The sequence below is a fragment of the Sciurus carolinensis genome (assembly GCF_902686445.1).
Source record: "Sciurus carolinensis chromosome 19 unlocalized genomic scaffold, mSciCar1.2 SUPER_34, whole genome shotgun sequence".
In the NCBI taxonomy this organism is placed as follows: Eukaryota; Metazoa; Chordata; class Mammalia; order Rodentia; family Sciuridae; genus Sciurus; species Sciurus carolinensis.
This window is the reverse complement of record NW_025920112.1, coordinates 2,372,247-2,391,969: the sequence shown is the minus strand read 5'-3', so window position 1 is coordinate 2,391,969 and position 19,723 is coordinate 2,372,247.

The window sequence follows — 19,723 nt, the reverse complement described above, 5'->3', positions numbered from 1 at the left end:
GGACTGGAAGACAGCCAGGCCTTTCCTTACAACCGCTTCAACTGGGCAAGCTGGGGCCAGAGCCAGGCACACTTCCTCCCAGGCCTCCTGTGCACCCACGGTCTGTGACAGGGATTTTCTCCCCACAACTCTTTCCACTGAACAGATCAACTGGGACGGAGCTACAGCAGGATGTGTCCAAGTCCCTCTCCACACCTCCTTGGGCTGCGAATCCAGGGGTGGGAAGACAGGCAGAGCCAAGACACTGCTTCCGTCACAGTCAGTGCAGCCCTGTGGCTGGAGCAGCTCTGGAACCATGGGGCTCATTCCACCCCAGAGTGATGTTACAGGTGTGAGCTCTTCCACAAAGCTAGGTGGTATGAGATCCCCTCTTCACCCCAGTTCTTGCAATCATGCCAGGAAGATTTCAGACACGTTTCTCAGGGTCTGAAATGAGCTCATTAGAATCTGTGAAAGTGGAGAAGGACCCCTCCAGGCAGAGAGTGTCCTCTCAGGGAGAAGGGGGCGGCACACCCCTCCTGCCCTCCAGTTTTATTGGGAAGTCCAGGAAGTTTCCAGAGTCCTGCCCATGCCCACCTCTTGCCTTTTGACTGACATCATAGGAACTGCCTGGATTTCCTCCATGAGAGGAGGATGTGGTGCTCACAATAAAGTCTTCAGGGAGATTGAGTCCCACCGCTTTGTCTCTATTTCCCATGCCCTGAATGGGTTTCTTATGGAATTTCCCTATTTTTGGCACAACTTCCTGCCCCTTAATTGATTCATTGCTTTTTAATACGTGGTCTGACATAGTGTTGGTGATAAGGGAGGATCCAGGAGACTTGATTGTGCCCAGTAATGATGACATGGTCCCGAAACGATGCTTTCCCGTCGTTACGGCTGGAGGAGGCTTGGGCCCAGCAGGCCCCCGTCCGGCAGGCGCTTTCCTCTCAGATGAGGCTCCTGTGGCTCTTGGCTGCTCTTCCTGTTCTCTCCCTGCTTACCTACCGTGGCTGACTGGCCACTTATCAGTCCCCCCTAGATACTTCCAAGACATTTGGACATCAGCATGATCTGGCTGCTTCCTGTTAAGGGAAAGTGAACCTGGGGAAGTGACCACAAGCCCTTGTTCTTTCTCAGGTGGGGCATGGACAGTTAAGGGTATGCAGCATTGGGCAATTCCAGAGGTCCATGTTGTGCACAACTGCATGAGGCACACGAAGGGCAAGGATCGTGCTAAGACAACAGGAAACAAGGCAGCAGAGAACTATTTTCTGCAACAGCACAAAAGCCATCAGCCCCATCAGTCAGTCTCCGAAAGCCGTGAAGACTGTGACTCACGACAGCTTAGGTATGAGCCCGCATGCCACTGATTTGTGAGTGGAGGCCCTTTAAGGCTTTAGAAAAATCTTCAGAATTGTGAGAAACATACACACATGATGAGTTTTTAAAATACTTTTAGCTGTAGATGGACACAATATCTTTATTTTTTTTCGTGTGGAGCTGAGGATTGAACCCAGTGCCTCACATGTGCTAGGTAAGCGCTCTACCACTGAGCCACAGTCCAACCTGGCAGTTAGTCTCTGTAATGGCACGAGTGTCACCTTGAACTGTGGTCAAGGTATCTGATGTCATCTGGTGTCTGTAAAACAGCCTTTTCCCAGTGTTACCACTGTGTTAGGAGAGGGGTCCTTTGATGCGTCGCTTAGGGTTGCCTTGGGGAAGTCTGTGCACCGACATGCCACATTACATCTTTAGACCAATCAGAGGGGTAAATATTGGGGCTAGATGATCGGACCAGCGAGAACAGTCACAGATCGAGTCTGCCTATGCAGGGGGTCAGGAAGACTGGTAGGTCTGTGAGATCAGACCCAAATTGCCTCGGGACACACCTATGACACGGGAGGAGCCTTGGGGACAGTCACCGTTAGCACTCCCACACCAGCACCTTTCTTTATACCCTCCCAGCTCTGTTGCTTCTGAGAGGATGGACACAGCATGCATCACAAGTCACACTTGGAAAGCCATCGTCTTCCTGCCCAGCGTACATGTGACTGTGCTTTGGTTATACTTTCCTGTCAGGTGTTTCATACCAGGTTGATAAAAATAGACCTTGTTCCTATCTATTGTCAGGTCAGGTGAGATTCCTCAGGGGACACCCGGGCTTGTGAGAAGCCTCCTGGCTCTGTAGCTTTTTCTCTACCTGTTGTGCCGTCTGCCAGGATGGGTCAGGCTCTTGCTGACCACATGTGGCTTCCCTCTTCAGTGACTCTCCTCTTTGCAGAATGTACACTGGTTGACCCCTGTTCTCTAGGGTCCTCATAACCCTCCTGATTGGGAGGTTGGGTGACAAACCAGAGTTTGGTCCTTCAAGGGGTAAGGTCCTTCAAGGGATTCCAGAACTCCCTGGATCTTGGGTGACCCTACAGAACAAGGGCCAGTTGGACATGGTGCTACATGCCTGTCATTTCAGCCATTCAGGAGCCTGAGGCAGGAGGATCACAAGTTGGAGGCTAGCCTCAGCAACACAGTGAGACCCAGTCTCAAAGAGAGAGACAGTAAGAAAGAGAACAAGGGCCAAAATATTGGCTAATATTTTTCTTAAACATTTTACTGCCTTAGGTGTGGGCTCCAACTTTGGGGTTTAATATCCAGTAGTCTTCAAGTGGAAGTAAGTAATGGGTTTTAACTTGAATGCCTGTAATTTTTACAGTTTCCCCTTTCACTTAATTAGGGTCAGTATTAGTACTGGGAGTCAACATTTTATCCTGTCTTGTAGGCTTCTTAAGGTAACTCAGTTTGTTCTGGTACAAGTAGTGCTTCTGCAAAACACGAGCAAGTAACAGTTACAAAATTTTATAAGGAAAATACAAAATGAAAAAAAACGAGCAAAAACATTCAATTTGGGGCTGGGTTGTGGTTCAGTTGTAGCACCACATAAAAATAAACAAACAAAATATCGTGTCCATTATTCAAATAAAAAATGTTTTTTAAAAAGTTCAGTTTGTACGGCCACTATCCACTCACACTCAAACCTGGCTGCTCACTTTTCTCGGGGGAGAACGGGACGCCGTTGTCGACGCCTCCTAGTGGTGCAGAGGTAAGGACGCAGACACCCAGGTGCAGAGGGCTCTAGAACCCCAAGTGCACTGAGAACAGACCACCACCACCACAGCACGGTCTGGGAAAGCGCAGCACAAGGAGCTGAAGGACCAGCACGAGGGCACCAGCCGGCACCCCGAAGGCAGACCACTGCTGATGCCGGCCTTCTCAGCAGACCTGAAGGCCAGAGGCCACGGAAGGGGCTTCTCATGTCCTGAAATAAAGCAAGTGCCAGCAAAGGGTCCCACACCAGCAAGGCTAGAGTGCCGGCCCAAAGGAGCACTAAAGACCCCCAAGGCATGCATGCAAGAAGGGAATGCTTGGCCACCACACACAGCACTGATGGGGCGAACGGAATCCCACCCCTGGGAGCGGAGGAAAGCTGGCCACCAAAATAAGAAAACGGGGAAGAATAAGTCCCAAAACAAGAGCACAGGTTTAACTGAGAATGGGAAGAATCAGACGTGATCCGTCAGTGTGCATCAGACCTCAGAGATGAGTGAGAAGGAAGAAGTACAGGGATATTTGAAATAATGAGAAGAAAACCAAGAAAATGACAAAGCCCATGTCATTCAATAACTGAAGATAAGCTAACAAAAAGAATTAAAATAAAAAAACATAATAAGAATTTAAATAAAAGACATCTACTGGTTGAACGAATAAAAAACAAGACCCCAAAATACACTGTTTCAAGAAATCAACCTCTCCTGTAAAGGCAGACACAGATAAAGTGAGAGAACGGAACCTGACATTTCAAGCAAAGGGAGGCCGAGTAACCAGAGCTGAATGAAAGAACCAGGATCTATCAAGACTGTAGGTGGATAGAGTAAAAACCAAGATGATTCGTTGTGACCTTGACTATCAGAGAAAGAACACCAATGACGTGTGGTCTGTTACTTTTAAGATACAAAGGGTGTTTCTTGTTGACCACGAGGACTAACACAGTTTCCACGGTTTTCATCATTAAACATCGCACGCTCTCCACATTGCAACTGGCTGCTCAGCAAGACCTTGCTTCCTTGCTTGCACACCTTGGCACCCTTCAGTTATGCAGGCCCATGTCTATGGACCCAGCTGCCGATCACCAGACTGTCCTCCACACAGTGGGGCTGCTCAGTGCTGTGATGACATCTCCAGATGTGTGTGGGTCTCCAAGTACAGAGACCGACCTACAGGCATGGTGCTTTCACATGCACCGGGAGAAGCCTGCCATCTTCTCCACCCACGTCCTATGTGTGCCTCACCCTCGGCACCTCAACTTCTGCTCAATGAGGTGTGAGTATAAAAGCACATACCACAGTCTGTCCACATGACTCCTGTGGATGTTCTCTCTTCTTCCAGCACCATGGAAAGTCTGCCCCTGACCTGGATCAGGACACAGTTCCTGCAGAGGTATTTTAACTCACCTGTTTTCCCAAGGCATTTGATATGCTCTGTGCAAATACCCTGCACTTCTGAAGTCTGGGGACCTGAGGGCCTGTCTTTCCTTGCCGCTCAGGTGGCACATCCTGAGGCTCACCTGGACCCTGAGAGCTGTGCAGCCTGTGATCCTGCAGAGCCCAGGCAGGGGGCGCCCTTCCCACACGCTTCACACTCCTCCTGCAGGGTTCTCAAGTCAAGGAGGGATGCTGGAGTCTGATTCTCACTTATGCTTTCACTGCAAGTGAAGTGATAAAACAACTCCAAAACGGTAGAGGACAAATTTTAGTATCCTGCTCAAATCTAGCATGGACTAATTATAAGAACTGGATGTTTCCCTCCCTCACCAGAATTATAGGAGCTGAGGAAGGGTTGTCAGGAATGAGGGATGCAACATGTGCTCTTTTCATAACTTCCTGGAATCCCAGAAGATGCGCTCCAGTTTTCCGGTCTTGTCAGAGCTGGAGGAGCAGATTGGAGCTCCGTGGGCCCCATCTTCACCCTGCTGCTGAGGAAGAGGGTGCCCCTGACCTTGTGTGAGGAGGAGGTTCTTCCACTGACAGTGCTATGACCAGTCAAGAGGCCAGGAGGCTACAAGGGAGGCTGGATCTCCACAAACCTGCCCTCAGAACCCTAGGTCAGCCTCCTGGCCCTCCCTGCCAGGTGTGTTCCAGCTCTGGTCACTCGACAGTGTCCACATGTGACCCCACCATGTGGAAAAGGGTCCCAAGCACAACACACAGGCAAGCGAAAGAGGCCACAAAATCATTTAGCTTGGGAAAACAGGAGGCCTGAGACCGAAGCCATCCCGGTCATTCTGACCAGCCCAAGACAGCAGACAGCCCCGGAGGAGCCCCATCGTGAGCACAGTCCTCCTCTGCAGTGCACAAGTGACACAAGTGACCACCCACCAGCCACCCGGTGCTGCCGTCCTCAGCCAGTGCAGCACAGCAGCAGGTGGGCTGCTCCTTCCTCCCTGTTCCTCCTCTGTTGTTTTTTTGGGGATCTGCAAACCCAGAGTACTCGGCTGCACTTTCCAGAGCATGAATTCTGGGTGGGCAGAACTTCCTTCTCCTGGGGATCATCCTGCATTTGGCCCAGATAAACTCTGGGTTCCCACACCGGCTGTGGCTCATCTTCTCAGGTTAGTGATCACAGCATCGCCCCCTGCAGGCAGGAGAGAACCACGTCTCTGCTGAGACACACCCGTCACAGGGGCCAGCGAGGAGCCAGGGTCCCAGTGCAGCTGTCTGACTCCTCCAGTCCAGGTGTCATCCCGGCTTCACCAACAGAGGTGGCCCACCTAGGCACTCTACCTTTCACTTTGAAACTGGGCAAAAGAGGGGCCGACAGGACTCCTCTGGTGCTGGTCTGGCCAGGCATCCAAGATGGAAGGGAGGCACTGGGGGCGGGCAGCAGAGTCTCAGTCCTCCCCTTCCATTTCAAGTCCCCTCCCAGAGAACCCTTGTGTCCAGGCTGTTGGGCCTGTCCTCAACCCCCAAGCCCTTTGTGGCTGTCCTGACCGAGGGGAAGCTGGTCATCCAGCAGAGCTGCACCACACCTCTGTGGGTCTCCTCTTCCTACCCAGACTCTCCTGGAAGGCCAGAGTCCCAACCTGCATGCACTCAAGCAGCCAGGATGGAGATCTGGGGCAGACTTGGGACCCAGTCGCTCACCACATTCCCTGTTCTGGGCCCAGGTTTTGATGAAATGTGGGGGCAGGTGACCTAGTCAGGCCTGGGAATGTCACTGTCCCAGAAATGCATCTTGCAGGGTCTGTGAAGAGCCCCGGATCATCTAGCCACCCAGGCACTTCCAGGTCCAGTTCTAAAGACCCGGGTGTCTCCCTCCCCCGTACAGGAGCAGCCTCCAGAACTGGCCTTCTCCTGGGAGCAAGCTGTGGCATGGCTGTCATTGTCCCCATGTCCTCGCAGCACCCCACTCTTCCTGGAGACACAAGGCCCTCTTCAGGTCCCAAAGTCAGCTTGTGTTTTAAGTTGGCCCTGGAATCTTTCATCTTGGTAAGAATGGGAAAGCATGCTTCCATATTCAGGGGAGGTGGTGAGGGCGGATTGTATAACATTCTATGGACAAACTGTGTTCTGGGTTTCTACATAAGCAAACCCAAACTCAAATCAGACTAACTCAATTCCAAACCCTAATTAACCACCAAGGACTCTCTATACAACTGAGTATTTAATTTGCCTTGTTTCTGGACACACCTTATAAGTGTTTCTTGTGTAACGTCTTGCAAGAACCCCGAATCACTAGCAGGTTGCTTCTGAATCATGAGTTACTATTAGTTCAAGTAACCAGGCATGGGAAAAGGGGGAGTCCCTGAGCTCACTGCTTTCTCGTTATATATCGACGTGTCACAAAGATGTCTCTCAGACCTCAGTGACAAATCTTTTTGTGAGTTCTGAATTTGCATGAATACTTTAAGATTCAGATTATGCCAAGAAGTTGATTTGAGCTCCATGTCAGTCAGACTGGGCCTGAGAGAAACTGGACTGTGCACAGAAGGAGGTCTCAGGCAGGTAAGGTCTAGGAAGACAGGAATAATGTTTATTTCATATGAATGCAAGTATTCTAAAACTTCTCCACTTTGGAACCTGTGCATTCCCAGAGAAAGGAATCAGTCTTATGAAACATCACATAGAATTACAGTGGCAACTTTGGAGATGTTTTAATCTAAAAAATGCTAAATCTGTAGAATGTATTGGAGAAAATAAGAGATAACAAATGCCTCAGAATCAATGAGGTATATTTTTGTTGTAATAAAAAAACTAAATGAATGAATCAAATGTCATCTCTCTGAAAACTCCTGACAAAGGTGAGGAGACTGCTCCTACACACACACACATCTTCTTGCTTTTAACAAACGTACATACTTACGACTGAGATGGCTACAGGGATTAAGAGGGCCACCTCATACAATTTAAACCAAAATTGTAGGCTTCAAATGAAAGAATCCTTTCTTCTGAGAAGCCACCTCCACTGTAAATCACCAGAGCACTGGAAGGTAACCCTCCCCTCTCCTGTCAGCCTTCTAAGGATCTCCTCCTCGATGACTGCTCCCCTACTCAAGAGAGATCCTGAATGCTGGGACCAAAAGAACAAAACTCTGAGATAAGAGTGTGTCTCTGGTTGGAGTTTCTAAACAGTTCCAAATTCCCCATTCCAAATTAAAGTGACAGTCAATCATTTGCTACTTTCCCCTGTTCGATCATGAGCCCCCTCTTCTCAAACCCTGGTGACCATGTGCTCTGCTATCCTGTTGGCCTTTCTCATTCTACTTCTGCTACACTACAGACTTCTTTTTGGGAAGAAAACAGTATGAAAGGGCAAATCTGTATCTTGCTAGAAGGCAGTATTATAAGTACCCATGCCGAGTCCAAGCATACACTGTGCTCAGCGAATACCGTGGTATTCACCATGATTTTATTAATGGAGATGAGACTGAGGGGAACCAAGTAAGCCTTCTCTCATCACCAACACTACTGCCACCTGTCCTGGAGGTCATCAGACTGAGCACAATCCCACTGACTTTGCTACAGACAAGACCTCTGACCTACGGGTCACAGTGGTAGTGGTTGACTAAGTTGTTTTCATGAAATTGCTTCATGGGAGCCTTAGGCCAGATGCCTCAGTCTGGGATTCCAGCTAACCACATCTGGCCACTCTCCACCAAACCCAAACAGAAAATGTGATTGTGCAAAGCAGGAAAGACAACTGATAAGCATGGTCATGGTCACAATGGGAAGCCCGAGGGACACCAGCATCTCAGCCCTGTCCTCCAGTTGCTGACATGAGCTTCAGAGGTAGAGGAAGGACTGGGGCAGGGGCGAGAGGTCTGTATGGTGAAGCAGTTGTGGATCACCCTCCCAGCCCTGCTTCTGTAAAGTAACTCCCTGGAGAATTTGTCATTGCTTGAGGGGCAATTTCCCTTCGTGCTCAGGATGTTTGTCCATCAGACCTGTGATCCTGAGAGGGGATGAGAAGATAGCTCCTGCTCAGGGGAGCAGTCCCACTGTGGGTGACCTGCCTGCCTCGCATCATTCTTGGAAGTTGTAAGACAAAGAATTAAAATCTCTAGATGCCACTCCAGGGGTCTGAAATAGGATATTGTAAATTTTGGCCATCTTGAGGGGGAAGAGATTGAGTCAGTAATGGAGCTAATAAACCTTTAATAGCTAGTTTTTAGATGAACAGTCCCTAAGTGATTAGCATGCCTATGTGCAGAGCTGAGCAGAGATCTGATCCAAAGTTCTTGGTAATAAAGGACAAAGATACAAAGTGAAGGCAGATATGCCAAGTTTCGTTCTGCTCACTTACCCACAGGACAACTTCAGGCATGAGTAGGGTCATGGCTTTTAGCCAAGCAGTCCCTGTTAGTTTGTCTACCTCAAAATAGTAAAACCACTAGTCTTTCCCTTGGGGCTGCACATGTGTCCAGAGGGTGAACACTGACATTAAAAAGCCAAAAGTTCTGTCCTCAGTTTATGCCAATGCTGCCATTTGTTGCACACAGTCCTATAAAGAGTCAGGACATTGACACACCACAGACAACCTCACCTTTGTCCATCCTCTGGAGGCAGAGTGAAGGCTGCTCCTATCTGCTCACATCTGGCTGCTTCTTAAATAAATTTTTTTTTCTCATTCATCATTCCATGGATTGGTCTATTGGGTGGCAGGCAAAATGGACCTCACTTTTTAACACAGTTAAAAAACACAAGGTGGGTCAGAAAACAATGAACTACAAAAATGAGATTTCAAAATGAACTATTTTCAGCATGTTATTTTGAGACCCTTTTGTTTAAAAAAATGAAAAAAAAAATGATGCTGAGCCAGGTGCATTGGTGCACAACCGTAATTCCAGCTGCTTCAGAGGCTGAGGCAGGAGGACCTCGAATTCAAAGCCGGTCTCACAAAAGACAGGCACAAAGCAACTCGGTGAGACCCTGTCTCTAAATAAGATACAAAGTAGGCCTGGGGATGTAGCTCAGTGGTCAAGGGTCCCTGAGTTCAATCCCTGATACCACCCCAAAAAAATGATGCCTATAAGGGAAATCATCATTTATAAGAGCGAGTCTCTCAATCTTAAGATGGGAAAGAGGATTAAATCACTAAAGAATGGAAAAGGTGTAAATTTAGAAATATATAAGAAACTTTATGTCATAAATACATTCAGTTTTAGATGAACATGATACCTTTATCTTATTTATTCATTTCTTTGTGGTGCTGAGGATGGACCCCAGGGCCTCACATGTGCTAGGCGAGCTCTACCACTGACCCCAGCCCCTCGTCTTGTCTTAGTGAGTCTTTACCTATTCACATCCTTATTTTCTTGGGCAAATGATGGTATCTGACACAATGCTTAGCCTGAAGACTAAGCTCTGAGCTTTTAATGTCAATTTTCTACTCTGCCTTTTCTAGGACCTGATAGCTGTCATTCCTAGAAGGTAAATTTGAGTGATTTGACTCAGAAGAGAAAGAGGAGGAAAACTTACAAATAGATTCCTTTTTTGCCAATATTTTATGGAAAATGTGCTACTCTCTTGTTTATTGTTGTCTTACCATGATATCTGCCCTGCGTATGCCTAGGTGGTGAGAGTTTCCTTGGCATGTTTTGTTAAATGTTAAGAACAATGCTGAACTCGGAGGAGATCCACGATGGTGAAAGAGAGGGGGTTGAGTTCCTGGCTTCTCTGCGGCCTGAAACTAAGAAAGCAAACAGGCAGCTTCTCCACATGGTGGGTGAACAAAAAACAGAGATGGGGACTTTACTGGAACCAAAACTGGACATTCAGAGCGGCTCTGGGACATAGGAGGTTGGCTCTAATAAGGAAGAGAACCCCAGTGGCACAGATGCTGCCACAGCCAGGCTGGAAGCTCCAAAGCACCCCTCTGTGAGCACAGGAGAGGGATAACGGAATTCAGGGAACCCACATTTTGGGGAGACCCGAGGTGTGTCTGGGTATGAAGTGCTTAGAAGGGAAGGGCTTGGCCCATCAAGCCTGAAGGACTCACTGCACTGTATCTGAGTTTGGGGAAAGAAGCCACCATCTCTCCAGGGGGCATGTGGAGGACAAAGGAAGGAACCATTTTGCAGCTGCAGCATGGGGGCCAGTAACTAAGGGAGCGGTTCCTGGCAAACCCAACTTGGCCCCAAACACAGGCCCAGTAAGCAGGCTGCGTGACACAGAGTGTGCTTGAGTGACCAGAAGGAAATCAAAAGTGGAGAGAGGTTTACACAGGGACAACTGGTGGTGGGAACCCTCCCGGCTCTACCCCTCCCCCCCAATCCGACTGCTTGCAGGACCGTCTGGGAGAGACTCACCTGGCTGGCAATTCGGAGGGACCAGGGCAGGAGACACTGGAGACCAGGAAATGTGGGGTCTGAGGTGACATAGGGGACTAAGAATTGACTCCCCCTCCACACAAGTGGAACCCCGGGAAGCGCAGGGGTAAAGTCCTCCAGCATGGACCAGCAAGTACTGGACACCGGAGGTGCACTGATTGAAAACCTCCAGACCAATTGGAATTCAGAAAGAGTCTGGAACCCACCTAACCCTAACCCTGCCGCCAGGAATTCTGCCTACGAGATCACCTCTCTCACTCCAGCAATCTGGAGGGTGGAGCATCACACTACAGAAGACTCCAGATGAAACTGCTGAGAAGAGAAATTGAGAATCTTTTGAACTCCAATGGAAAGAATTCTTTAACTTTTCATCAAGATTTTTAAGATTCTTTTTCACTGTTTAATTTTGACCTTAAGGGTACTTGGACATTTATATAGTTTCCTATTTATTTTCTAGAATTTTTGAAGCCAATTATTTTACATGGATTAGTATTTTGTGAACTAGGATGTTTGATTAATATATTTTAGTTTAATTTTATATTCTTTCATTTTTAATTTGTTAATTTAAATTTTTGCTTTATGTAATTTTTTTTCTCTTATCTGTTTTCCTTGATTTCTTTTCCTCTGCTAACAACCAATCTCTATTGTTCTCTTTCACCCATCTTTAATATTTTACTTATCTTCTCTCCTCCTCCCTCAAAATCATCACATCCTTTATCACTTCTGTTCCCTCCCTGTCCACCACTGAAAATGTAAACACTTTTGCAAACTTGATCTTTTTATTAGAGGCATAACTGATCATATCATTTTTGTTTACTGTGATAATTAATGTTGTAGATATCATAGTAGGAACTATTTGGTTTAATGTTGTAAATTGTTTGCATTGGTTGCTGTTATCATTTGTATCCCCTTAACAGTGAGGTACTGGAAGCCTTCAGGGAAACTATAAGTCCACAGGGTAGAAATTCTACTGCCTCAGATACATACTGTAGATGGGTAGACATGCAAACAACATGAAAAAGCAAGGGAACAAATTGCCGCAAGCAACCAAAATACTCCAATAATAGAATCTGTCCATACCACAGTAGAAGAAATGTCAGAGAAGGAATTTAGAATGTACATAAACTGACGTGTGAAGTAAAGGATGATGTAACACAGCAAATACAGGTAGCAAAAGATCACTTCCATACAGAGATAAAGATTCTGAAAAAAAAATCCTCGAAATGAAGGAAACAATAAACCAAATTAAAAATTCAATAAAAAGCATCACCAACAGACTAAACCACTTGGAAGACAGAACCTCAGGCAATGAAGACAAGTATGGAATCTTGAAAACAGAGTTGACCACAGAGAGAAGATGTTAAGAAACCATGAACAGAACTGCTAAGAAGTATGGGATAACATGAAAAGACCAAATTTAAGATTTATTGGAATATATGAAGGTATGGAGATACAAACCAAAGGAAAGCACAATATTTTCAATAAAATAATAGAAAATTCCTCAAAGCTAAAGAATGAAATGGAAAATCAAATACAAGAGGCATACAGGACCCCTAATGTGCAAAATTACAACAGATCCATGTCAAGGCACATTATAATGAAAATGCCTAGCATACAGAATAAGGATAATATTTTAAAGACTGCGAGAGAAAAAAATCAAATTACATATAGGGGGAAACCAATTCAGATCTCAGCTGATTTTGCAACTCAGACCCTCAAAGTTAGGAGGTCCTGGAATAACATATACCAAGCTCTAAGAGGAAAAGCATGCCAACCAAGAATCCTATATCCACAAAATCAAGCTTCATATTCATAGATCAAATAAAAACATTCCACGATAAACAAAAATTAAAAGAATTCACAACCAGAAAGCCTGCACTTCAGGATATTCTCAACAAAATATTCCAAGAAGATTAAATGAAAAAAAAGTGAAAACCAGCAAATTGAGGAACAATGGCCTCAACTCATCAATCAAAAGAGATAGATTGGCAGATTGGATCAAAAAAGAAGATCCAACAATATGCTGTCTCCAGGAGACTCACCTCATAGGCAAAGATATCCAACACTGAAGGTGAAAGGATGGGAAAACACATATCACTCATATGGATCACATAAACAACCAGGGGTTTCTATCCTCTAACATAGACCAAGTTATGTAAGCAATATAAGTGCAACTATACAACCATAATATTACTTTAATACATTTTTACCATCTGTGTGTTGTTTTGACAGCTCCCTTTCCATTGATTTTTTTTTTTTTTTTTTTTTTTTTTTTTGCAGTGCTGGGGATCAAACCCAGGGCCTTGTGCATGCAAGGCAAGCACTCTACCAACTGAGCTATCTTCCCAACCCTTCTTTTTTCTTAAAAAGACTTTAGATTTTTATCAACTTTTAGCTGTATTATTTCTTTTCTATTTCACATCTTCTGCTCCTACTGTTATTTTGTCCTTCCTACTACCTAATTGAAAATAATTTGATTGCTAATCTAGCTTTTTCTGATTCAAATACTTTAAGTTATAAGTGTTCATCCGAGTACAATTCCGTCCCAGAGATCCTGATATTTTATGCTTCTATCATCACTTAGTTTAAAGCACTTTTTATTTACTTTTCTTGTGTGTTCTTTAATCTGTGAGATATTTATAAGTGTGTTGCTTAATTTTGAAATAGTTGAGATATGGGTGTGGGGTTCCATATATCCTAAGGTGACTGATTTCTAACATAATAAATCATGCAGGAAACAGTCTGCATGATTTCAAATTTTTTTAATTTCTCAAAGCTTATTTTATGACAGAATGTAGTCTATCTCTATTATTTTCTAATTGTCATTTTTATGTATAGTTCTCTATAAATAACAAATAGGGGGCTGGGGAGATAACTCAGTTGGTAGAGTGCTTGTGCTGCAAGCACAAGGCCCTGGGTTCAATCCCCAGCACTGCAATAATAATAATAATAATAATAATAATAATAATAATAATAAAAATTTTAAAAAAAATAACAAATAGGTCAAGGTGGCTGATAATGTTGTTAAGCCTTCTTGATCATTACTCCTTCCAGAAAAATGAGGGGGCTTAAAAGCTCCAAATATGATTATGGATTTGTCTTTCTAGTTTTATTCATTTTTACTTCATGTATTTTGAAATTCAATGTTGGGCACATACACATTTAGGATCATAATACTTTCTTGAAGAAGTTACCCTATTATGGTTATGAAATGTTCCCCTTTACCTCTGAAAATACTTGAAATTTATTTTATATTACTAACTCTACTTCAGGTTTCCCATGTTCCTCTTTTGCTTTTAACCTATTGGTGTATTGATATTTAAAGTGTGACATAGTTTTGTTTGCTTTTTACGTGTTTAACACTTATACCTTTTAATTGCATAGATCATTTGTATTTAAGTTAATTATAAATATTATTGAAAAAATAACACCTGACATGAAGGTCAGTGGAAAATTGAGTAAATGATAGGTTTGATGATGCAATATTTTGGAAAGTGGTTGAGTAGTCCTGTGGTCAGGCTCAAGAGAAGATTGTTGCTTTTTGTGTAATTGTTCATTCTCTCATTTATCATGTAGTACACAGCAACAGGCTGATTTTATTGTTTAACACTTTTTATTTTTCAAATAAGAAATAATATATACATATATACCCTATACATATGTGTGTGTGTTGTATGTATCTATATCTATATACATATACATATATATATGTATATATTGGGTATATATATATATATATATCTCCAGTCTATTAGCTATCCATTATGGTTTAAGTGTGAAATTCTCTAACAAAAATAATGCTGGGAATTTTTTCATATGCTTATTTTCCATTTGATGATTGTCTTAAGTGACATATATGTTTATGTATTTTGTTCATTTTTAATTGCATTATTGGTTGATTGTTGAGTTTTCCAGCATTTGTTTTACAAACATCTGTATATTACAAATGTTAAAATAATAATGATGAAAAGGTAATTTTTAAAAAAGAAAAAATGAACTCAATAATTTAATTACAAATTATGACATTATATTCTAACATCAATCAAGTTTGTTATGAAATTTTTAACTCAAATTTCCTTATTTACTAGAACCAAAATTTAAATGTTCAAAAGATTCAAATTTTACTTTAACACCAAGAAATAATTCTCTCGTTATTTAATTAAATTTAAAGAAAAAGACCAGATTTCAGGTTGGTAAAACCATATTTTACATCTACAATTTTAATCAGCTTTTTTCCTACCATGACTAAAGATCTGACAACAATTTTAGAGCAGGTAGTTTATTTGGTGGTCATGGTTTCACAGGTATCAGTTGATAGACAGCTAACTCCATTACTCTGGGCCCAGGGTAAGGCAGAACACCATGTCAGAAGGGCACGGAGGAGGAAAGCAGCTCAGGATACAGCAACCAGGAAGCAGAAAGAGGCTGCTGCATTCACCAAGGACAAAATATGAACCACGAAGCCATGCCCCCAGCTACCTGCCCTTCCAACCACACCCTCCCTCCTCATTAACTACCAAGTTAATCCTTTAAAGTGGATTAATGAGCTGATCAGGTTAAGATGCTCACCACCCCATCATTTCACCTCTAAACCTTCCTGCAATGTCTCACGTGAGCTTTTCTAGGATACCTCAAATCTAAAGCACATCTACCAAAAAGGAGCTCTATTTTAGTCAGATTTTGCATCACTGTGACAAAATATCCAACAAAAAACAATATAGAACAGGAAATATTGATTTGATTGATTTGGGGCTTGTGGTTTCAGAGGTCTCAGGCCAGAGGTGGCTGACTGCATTGCTCCAGGTTCAAGGTGAGGCAGTCACAATTTGGTGGAAGAGTCGACGTAATGGAAGCTACTTGGGTCATGATGGAGTCAAGAAACAAAGACAGAGAGAGAGGGAGAGGGGGAGGGGAGGGATAGGGGACGGAGGAGGGAGAGAGAGAGAGGGAGGGGGGGAGAGAGAGAGGGAGAGGAGGAGAGAGAGAGGGAGAGATGAGAGGGAGAGAGAGAGAAAGTGAGAGGGAGGGAGAGAGAAAGAGAGAGGCAGAGAGAGGGAGAGAGGGAGGGAGGGAGAGATGGAGAGAGGCTGAAGGAAGAATGACATGCTCCCAATGACCCATCCCATCGACGCACACCCCACCTATCTGCATTTACCACCCAGTCACTCCAGCCAAACTAGAATGGACTATTAAGATCACAGCTCTCATAATCTAATCATTTCACCTCTGGATATTCCTGCATTAACAGGAACATTTTGGGGACACAACAGATCAAAACCAAAACAAATTCCCCTTTGGGAATGCTTTTATTTCATATTCCAAATCTTCTAGCTAAAACTTTCTTCCGATTGAAAGGAAAGATGAAGTATGTTAAGTGGCTCTAGCCAATTGCATAAGTTTTATTATTCCTGGAAACAGTAAGTTATGAAAAATTTCATATGACAAATATAATAGCCAATTTATCGCAGCTGAACCAGTTTGCCAACACAACAAACCTGTCCTGACACGACTCCTTGGCATTGTGGCCGACATCCCAAACTCCCAAAGGACCTAAAACTGCCTATCATCCATGAGGATTACTGATAGGAACAATGTGGTGGACTCAAAATTCCAGATGATGTAAATACTATCACCAGATGCAGAAAATGCTTGGGAGCCCTAAGACACATTCAGATTTCCACCTGCCCCACAGTCACTTCTAATCTACTGACTGTCATATGGGATTCCCAAAGATTTTCAACTCAATCTTACAAAATTTATACAGTGAGGGAATAAGAGTTATGATAATTTGGACATTAAAGATGAACCTTTCTTAGAATCAACTACTGAACATGAACTATGGCCATGAACTCAAATTGACCAGGAGAAAAAAATTGAACTGTAGATAATGAATTAAATGCTCCATCAAATAAAGTAATTCATAAAGTACACGTGACTGTACATACAGGAGGAAACATACTGTCAGTCCAATTAGAGTACGAGGATATACAGAGGTTTGGGGTTGGTTTGATGCCTAACCACTCATTCACCACTTTCTCTCCACAACATAACCTTCACATTTGGCACTTTAGGTATGATATACCTATTTTATGTTGCAGGGAAATGCTGTCAGAGGCAGAGGATGGAAAGACTAAAACTGAGAACAAGCTCACAATGGCTAGTATCACTCACAAGATTCAGGGATTGCTTCCATAAAGACTTTACACTTATTTCTCTCTTCAAGACTCCTTTCTCTCAGCGTCTTTATCAAATGCTATGAAGAATCTCTCAAGCTCTGAATGCACACTGTGGTGCTCAGCCCAAAGGGGCCACTATGAAGCTGAACTTCTCTGAAGCTGCATGTATGTTAAAGATCCTACAGACTGTAGGCCCGTCGTGGGGCAGACACTCATGATTGTGAAAAGAGGAAATATTGCATATTGAGAACCATGGTTATTTTGGGCCATCTTAGTTCCTTTAAAAGCTGTGTATTGGACTGGGGATATAGCTCAGTTGGTACAGTGCTTGCATTGCAAGCACAAGGCCCTGGGTTCAATCCCCAGCACCACACACACACACAAAAAAAGCTGTGTATTTTCAACTTTTATTTCTGATCTAACTTTCTTGTGAGAATATTATGAAAATGTATCACTAAGCTTAGCCAATTTCTTCCCTACATCAATCTCGAATCTAGGAATTCTACAAGATAATTTCTGAAAACTATAAAGCAGGTCTTGTTGCCTGCCTATCTAAGGACCCCAGGGAGGAATTCAGTAAATCTACTGATTCATGATCATCTTTTCATGTTCCTTAGGTATAAAAGTTCATCAAAACTCTTCATTAGTGAAACATGTCATGAAGGGTAACATGAATCTCTGTGCTGAGGCCATGGTCATTTACATTTACCTCAGAATAAAGTAATTTCTTATTTCCCTGCAAGCAAAGTTGTCATTTGATGTCACCACTTTCTGGATATTTTTCTTGTGGAACAATCAGGTGCCCTATGTAAAAAGGACTGGCTTGGAATACCTGCTTGGATGCTAACAGCTGCCACAGCCCAGTAGAGGGAGCAGATGGACATCATAACCCAGCATAGGTCAGGAGGCACACAGGGAGTAGCTCCCCTGGAGTTGGCTGGTATTTGCAAATATGGGATGAAGGTACCCCAGAGGGAACGTACAACCTTCACTCTCTAACCCTTCCCATTTACTCTGATGTTGCTTCAAAAAACAAAACTTTTATCCCAATCCATTCTACTGACCCCTGAGCCAGAAAGAGGCATGGTCAGTGAGCTCTCTCCCCATCTCCTCTGCTCCCCATGTCTGCCAACTCTTGTTTTCCCTTCCGTCACTTTACCTTCTCTAAGAGACAATGTGTGAAAAGTGGTGTCATGCGATTGCTTTTCATTCTTCTATGTCCACATTCCACATTTTTCTTGATTTACAAGCAACAAACAGGGGTGGGAAGCACTGGGCTGGTTCAAGACCAACTGAAGAACCATCCTGTACCTTGATACCAGGGGATCAGCATACTTGTTGAAATAGAGGCATAGCCAGTAGTAGTAAAGGGTCTTGGTCAGGCAGGTCATTTGTCATTAGGTTTCTAGGATTGCACATTACACATAACTACTCCTCCCTTCTCTCTACATAAATGGCTTATTAAAATTATGGGGTAGTTACTCATGCAAATTTGCAGGTTGCACAGGTAAAATCTTCATCTCATCTCCAGTAGTGCTCATGTGCTGTGTGGTAAGTGAAAGAGTTTAGCTACCCAATAATCCACAATAGAAGGCACCACCTCCTATCTTCAGGAAATGTGACTTATTCTTGTTAGGGTTAGTACGAAATGCAGTGGCATTTTTGTCTAAGTCCATCAAACCTTATTCTCATAGGAACTTTGGAATGCTGGTAAACAGCAGTGCTAAGGAAAGCCCACACACTGACTTGGGATTTTACTCTTGGAGAACACTTGAGGGAGCCTCTCCCATGCTTTATTAGAAGGTAGCACCATAGTTTCCTTTCTTTACTAATCAATACCTGGCATTAATAGTATACATTACAGTGTCGAGGGAAGCAGAAGCAAATAGAAAGGCCACAACTAGTCTGCACAATAAAAACCTGTTAGGCAACTAGGTGATGTAGTTAATTCATTCATTCTTTCTTTCCTTCTCAGCTACCTGAGAGTAAGTACTACTCTCCTACAGCATTCCACATTATGTTCTGCTTCACCTCAGGTCTAATGCAAGACAATCAGCCCATGATGGTCTAAATGTTATAAATCCATGAGCCAAAATAAGTCTTCCTTCCCTTAAGTTGATGATTCTCTAGTATTCTTACTAGTGCAGTGGAAATCTGACACACAAACTGGAACATATGAAGACTATCAGATTTCTGGTTCAGAGTTTCTCACCCTATGCAATTACGTTCTTCAAAGGAACTGGAAAAATTGGACATTCTCACACATTTCTTTGCTCCATTAATTTTCAGGTGTAGGAAGTAAATGTCAGACATTTTGAGGGATTCTTTCCTACTGAGTCAAATGGCTTTGAAAGCAACTGGGAAAACTGATTCACCATATGTTAATGTTCGGAGTTTGTGTTCTGTGAATCCTTTCATATCTTTGAAAATGACCAGGAAAACCGAATGACTTGCCAAATATTTGTATTTAAAGAGCATTTCTACATTACCAGTTCCTTAATGTTTACTAGGGGAATGGCACCAAAAGTGTTTCTCACTGTTTACATTAATATAGCTTTACTCCAATACAAGCTATTTCATGTTTTTGAAAGTAACTGCAAAAAATGAAGGCTTTACTACATTGTTTATACTCAAAAGGGCTTCTCACCAGTATGTTTGTTCATGTATTTGAAAGTAAGTAGATCTA